A 6306-nucleotide genomic window follows, 5' to 3' on the forward strand; every position below is an offset into this window, starting at 1 on the left:
TTGTCATAAGTTGGATACCTCAAAGATGCACCAGTCAACTTCTCACTAAAGAACATCAAAGGTCTTTGATTTTGCATTAATACAGCACCTATCCCTACTCCACTAGCATCACATTCAATTTCAAAAGTAGACTCAAAATTAGGTAATGCAAGCAAGGGAGCAGAACTCAATTTTTCTTTCAAAGTATTAAAAGCAAGTTCTTGATCTTTTTCCCATATAAACGATACATTTTTCTTAACAAGTTCATTCAAGGGTGAAGCAATTGTACTAAAATTCTTAATGAACCTACGGTAGAAACTTGCAAGACCATGAAAACTTCTTACCTCACTTACATTTTTAGGTGTAGGCCAATCTTTTATAGCTTTCACTTTCTCCTCGTCAACCTCAACACCATTAGATGAAACTATAAACCCAAGAAAGTTAACTTTTTCCATGCAAAAGCTACATTTCTTTAAATTTACGTACAAACATTCGTTTCTTAAAGTAGTCAAAACATTGCGTACATGGGTAATATGATCATCTAAAGATTTAGAGTAAACAAGGATGTCATCAAAATAAACAACCACAAACTTACCTAAGTATTCTCGTAAGACATGGTTCATTAGTCTCATGAATGTACTAGGTGCATTAGTTAATCCAAAAGGCATAACCAACCATTCATAAAGACCATACTTGGTTTTAAAAGCTGTTTTCCACTCATCCCCAATATGCATGCGAATTTGATGATAACCCGATTTTAAATCAATCTTAGTAAAAAGACTACATCCATGCAATTCATCAAGCATATCATCTAATCTGGGAATTGGATGCCTATACTTTATAGTTATCTTGTTTATAGCCCTACAATCAACACACATACACCAAGAACCATCTTTCTTAGGTACAAGAATAACTGGAACAGAACAAGGACTCAAACTTTCACGTACATACCCTTTAGCAAGGAGTTCACTTACTTGCCTTTGTATCTCTTCAGCCTCCTTTGGATTAGTCCTATAAGCTGGTCGGTTTGGAATGGGCGCGCCAGGAATGAAGTCAATCTTGTGTTCAATCCCTCTAAGTGGTGCAAACTACTAGGCTTCTCCTCGGAAAATAAATCTTCAAACTCTTGCAAAAGCACAACAAAATCACTAGGCAAAGAAGGGTTAAGCAGGTTAGTAAAGTAACAAGATCCCTTGCACATAAGTACAAGAACAGTCTGGTTAGAGATCAAAACATTCCTAGCCTCACTTGATCTAACATACAAGCTTACTGATTTGCCTTTTCTCTCTTTTTTTTCTCTAGGCTGTGTGTTACTCTCTTGCTTTTCCCTCAAGCTCTTTTTTTCACTTGATTCTTTTTCAATCTCTGCTTTTGCATCAGCCTCTTGCCTTTTCTTTTCAAGTTTGCAATGATCAATAAATACATCTTTTGAAGACAATGGAATAAGAGTAGTTTTTCTACCGTTGTGAGTAAAAGAGTATCGATTTGCATACCCATCATACATTACCCGACGATCAAATTGCCAAGGCCTCCCCAGTAGTAAATCTCCAACATGCATGGATACAACATCACATAAAACATCATCAACATATTTTCCAATAGTAAAGGAAACAAGAGTTTGTTGAGTTACACGTACTTCCCCACAATCATTCAACCATTGAAGCTTGTAGGGTCTTGGATGTGGTTGAGTCTTTAAATTAAGTCTTTTGACCAGAATGGAACTCACAACATTGGTGCAACTACCACTATCAATTACAACACTACATGGTACAGATTGAACAAGACACCGAGTTTGAAACAAGTTCTCCCTTTGGTCTAGGCCGTCCTCCTTAATGTGGGTGTTTAGAGCTCGTCGAGTAACCAAAGATATATGTGTAGGGTCCTCTTCACTAAACTCCTCACTCTCATCAGTTTCCTCATTTATGTCGTCATGTGCCTCGTCATCCGTAACAATTTCTCCCTCCTTAATGGTCATAATTCTTGCATTTGGGCAATCTCTACTATAATGTCCTACCCCTTGACATCTCCAACACTTTAAATCTCTATTTCGAACATTAGACTTTTCTACTTTTTCTTTCCCTGTTCTAGAACTCTCCCCTTTCTCAAATTTAGCTTGAGGCTTCTCATTAATCTCTTGATTTCTATGCGTATAATCAATGTTCTTACTATCCCTTTTCCATGTAGAAGTAGAATTGGGAAAAGTTTTAGAAGAATACCGTTGAGACCTTCGTTGGATTTGCCTCTCGATCTTAATTGCAATGTGCAACAACTCCTCAATATTAGAATAAGGCTGTAAATCAGTCTTGTCCGCAATCTCTGTGTTTAACCCATTAAGAAACCGTGCCATGAGAGCCTCCATGTCCTCATCGAGTTCAAGTTGATCCATCAATGTATCCATCTCCTTGTAATAATCCTCCACAGATTTGCGTCCTTGTTTCAATGCTTGAAGCTTTTGCGCCATGTCCCGGTGAAAATATTGTGGAACAAAACGCTTTCTCATGGACTCTTTGAACTCGACCCATGAATCAATTGGTGCTTCAAGATTTCTTCTCCTACTTGACATAAATTTATCCCACCCAATTTGAGCATATTGTTTGAATTGAGCAATGCATAACAGTACCTTCTTTTCATCACTAAAATTATGACAGTTGAACACCGACTCCACCGTTTTCTCCCATTGAAGATACTCCTCTGGATCGGTTTTGCCATAAAACTTGGAAATTTTTAATTTGATGCTCCCCACGTTACGATCAATTCTATCATCATAAGGAACTCGTTGTTGTAAATTATGATACCTTCTTCCATGGTCTCTCCCTTGCATCAAGCCATGACCAACCACATGTGGATTATCCTCGTGGTGATCAGAATTGTCGCCCTCATATGTATCGGTTGAGGGCGTAGGTAGTGGAATCCTCTGTCGAGCTTGATTTTGAATCTCCAATCTGCCTATTTGACCAGTCAACTCTTCTATTCCTCGAATTAGTCTTTCCATGGTTCGTTGTTGGGCTTCTCTCAATCGTGCATCAGTAATGTCAGTATTGTCCTCTGGATTTTCCATGCTACAAAAAAAAAAAGGTAAAAGAAAGAAAAAAAAAAAGGACCTCACAAGCACTCCCTCACGTGTATTCACTCGTAAATGTAGTTCACTCGTGTTTAGAACTCAACACTCGAATCAATGTGTCACTCCCTTACAAACTCACCCTCACAATTGAGCACACACAAATCACACTCCAAAAAACAAATTGGGATGTGAGACAAGCTATGGTATAGAGCTAAGTGCAATTCAAAGTGAATAGACAGCACACTCAAGACATACACAAGGGTATTGAAGGAGCAATCCGAATAACGACAAAGAAACGAATTAAAGAAAGAAAATGATTAAGGACTAATGTAGACGTAGTAACATATGAGAGTTACATATAATAATCAAGAGAAAAAAAAAAGACATTTAACATCAATATGCTTTCTTTCTTTCAATGATTTTTTTTTTTTTCCTTCTGATTGGTAAAATATAATCAATTTACCAACAAGAAAATTGATTTAGAAGATCTTAAAGAAGAACAAAGTATTGATAAGATCCAGATCTAACACTTTAAAGAACATAAGTTTTTTTTGTTTTTTTTTTTGTTATATATTTTTGTGATAGAACATGAACATTCTACCCAAACTGAGGAAAAAAAAAAAATTATAAGAGAATTAAAAGAGATAAGCACAATGAAACATATATTCGATCTTGAGCCTGAAGCTCTGATACCAAATGATATGGAAAATCAACCCAAGGGAAAGTATGGAACGGATTACCTTGATGATCAAGATCAAGAGTAAAGAAAACTCGTTTCTAAACTCGTGATTCGAATCACTCCACAAGAGGTTTGATCAATACAACTTGAATGACTCTACATGCAAGTTCTAAACACAAGAATTTGCAAAGAAAGTTTAGCTCTCAACAAAGCTAAAATAGAAATTCTATTCTTAATTCCAAAATCTGATGTCTAATCAAAGAAAAGAAGGCTTTATAGAGCCCTTACAACCTTAACCTATGGATATATAACTTCCAAATTAAATGGGCTAGTAAATGAAAAATACTCATAACCTCCATATTAAAATGGCTAGTTAATGGTGGAATATAGTAACCTATGTGGGTTACAATATAACCTTAACTCCTATATTTAAAACTAGCTTAAATATGACAAACAAATATTTAAAATATAATAAAATAATGCAATTAATAAAATTTGCTTATTGACTCATCCTTAGACTAGTTTCATAAATTCAGTGGAGTTCATTAAATGCAACTTAAAGTGCATTCAATTCATCTCTTTCTTGAAGCTCAACTTTGCACAACATATAAGGGAGGTCTCCAGCGTCTTCTAGAATTTCCTTTGATGAGCTCACCATAGCTTGAATATAACTGTATAAGGTTTGTTGTAGCTTCTTAGCTCTCGTCCTTGTAATTGGACCTTCAGGTATGGAAATTCCTTGGTCGTGGTTCATATCAGTTCTCCACAACGCAAAGTAAGTTTGTTGAAACTATCTATAAAAGTGTTCCAAAGTGAGTTGTGGAGAAGATTTGCCTTAAAATCTAGTTCATCTAGTTCCAATTAAGGGTGTCAATTATTGTGATAGAAGCTATAAATGACCATTATATTCATTGGTCAGATATTGCAATTGTGAAGAAGTGAAGAAGTCCTCCTTATATAAGTATCTTTTCTTTTTCTCTCGTACCCACCTTATACATAACATGTTAAATTAACTCATACTTAAAAAAATCATTTCTTTCTTTTGGAAATGCGGGGTATCAATCCCCGACCTCTCGCATGCTAAGCGAGCGCTCTACCATCTGAGCTACATCCCCACAATTTTTGCATCGCAAAACCCTAAATTTTTCGTGATCAATAATAGTGAAAATGAAGAAATATTGCTACACAACAGGTCATGAATAAGGAAAAATTGAAAAGAAACAATGTAATAATAATAGATAGTCTTTATTTTTGGAGATGCTGGGTATCGATCCTCATACCTCTCACATGCAAAGCGATCACTCTACCACCTAAGCTACATCCCCATGATTCTTACATAATAAAACCCTATTAATGTCTCATCATCAATAATAGTGAAAATAAAAAAATATCAAAATATTAATAACAAATAGTTTAGCATGCAAGAGCGCTTACCTCTCGCATGCTAAATGAGCGAATAGAAATAAAATATTAATAACAAATAGTTTCTTTTGGAGATGCAAGATATCCCCTTAATAATAAATCTAAAGATACAGAGTATCGATCCCCATACCTCTCGCATGCAAAGCAAGCGCTCTACCATCTAAGTTATATCCCCACAATTCTTACGTCACAAAGTCCTATGCATCTCGTCATCAGTAATAGTGAAAATGAAAAACTATCCCAGCTCATTATGTCCTAAATAAGAAAAAATTGAAAAGAAATAATATATGTAATAATCGATTCAATTGAAGATGCAAGGTATTGATCCCCATACTTTCCACATGGGAAATGAACGCTCTACCATTCAAACTACATCCCTACGATTCTTACATCAAAAAACCCTAAACGTCCCTTCATCAATAATTGTGAAAATGAAAAAGTATATATGCATATTATGTCATAAATAATGAAATATTGAATAGAAATAAAATATTAATAATAAATAATTTCTTTTGGAGATGACAAGGTATCGATCCCCATACCTCTTGTATGCTAAGCCGTAACTCTCGCATGTTAAGCGAAACTACATCTTCACAATTCTTGCATCACAAAACCCTAAATTTTCCATCATCAATAATAGTGAAAATGAAGAAATATCACTACTCAACATGTCATGAATAAGGAAAAATTGAAAAGAAATAATATATAAGGAAAAATTGAAAAGAAATAATATATTTAGTGATCGTCGATTCATTTTGGAGATGCAAGGTATCAACCCCGAAACTTTCCACATTAGAAGTGAGCGCTCTACTATCTGAGCTACATCCCCAAAATTCGTACTACCATCTCTTGAAGGGGCATTTTGAGAATCAAACTCGAGACCTCTCACTCCCAAAGCGAGAATCATACCACTAGACCAAATGCCCTTGTTATACCACTTGAAACGTATGTATGAGTATGAAGCCTTCGGCCTAGGTATTAAGTTTGTATTTTTCCGAAACATTCCACATTAGAAGTGAGCGCTCTACTATCTAAGCTACATCCCCAAAATTCGTACTCCAATCTCTTGAAGGGGCATTTTGAGAATCAAACTCGAGAACTCTCACTCCCAAAGCGATTATCATACCACTAGACCAAATGCCCTAGGTATTAAGTTTGTATTTTT

At 35.5% G+C, this 6306-nt stretch overlaps 1 non-coding gene across 1 annotated transcript; it reads right to left on the minus strand.

The window, feature by feature from the left end:
- Positions 1 to 4762: 4762 nt before the first annotated feature.
- Positions 4763 to 4834, minus strand: TRNAA-AGC. The gene has a single exon. It is a non-coding gene; the product is annotated as a tRNA-Ala (tRNA).
- Between the last annotated feature and the right edge of the window lie 1472 nt (positions 4835 to 6306).

The sequence above is a fragment of the Cucurbita maxima genome, unplaced genomic scaffold (assembly GCF_002738345.1).
Source record: "Cucurbita maxima cultivar Rimu unplaced genomic scaffold, Cmax_1.0 Cma_Scf00042, whole genome shotgun sequence".
Lineage (NCBI taxonomy): Eukaryota > Viridiplantae > Streptophyta > Magnoliopsida > Cucurbitales > Cucurbitaceae > Cucurbita > Cucurbita maxima.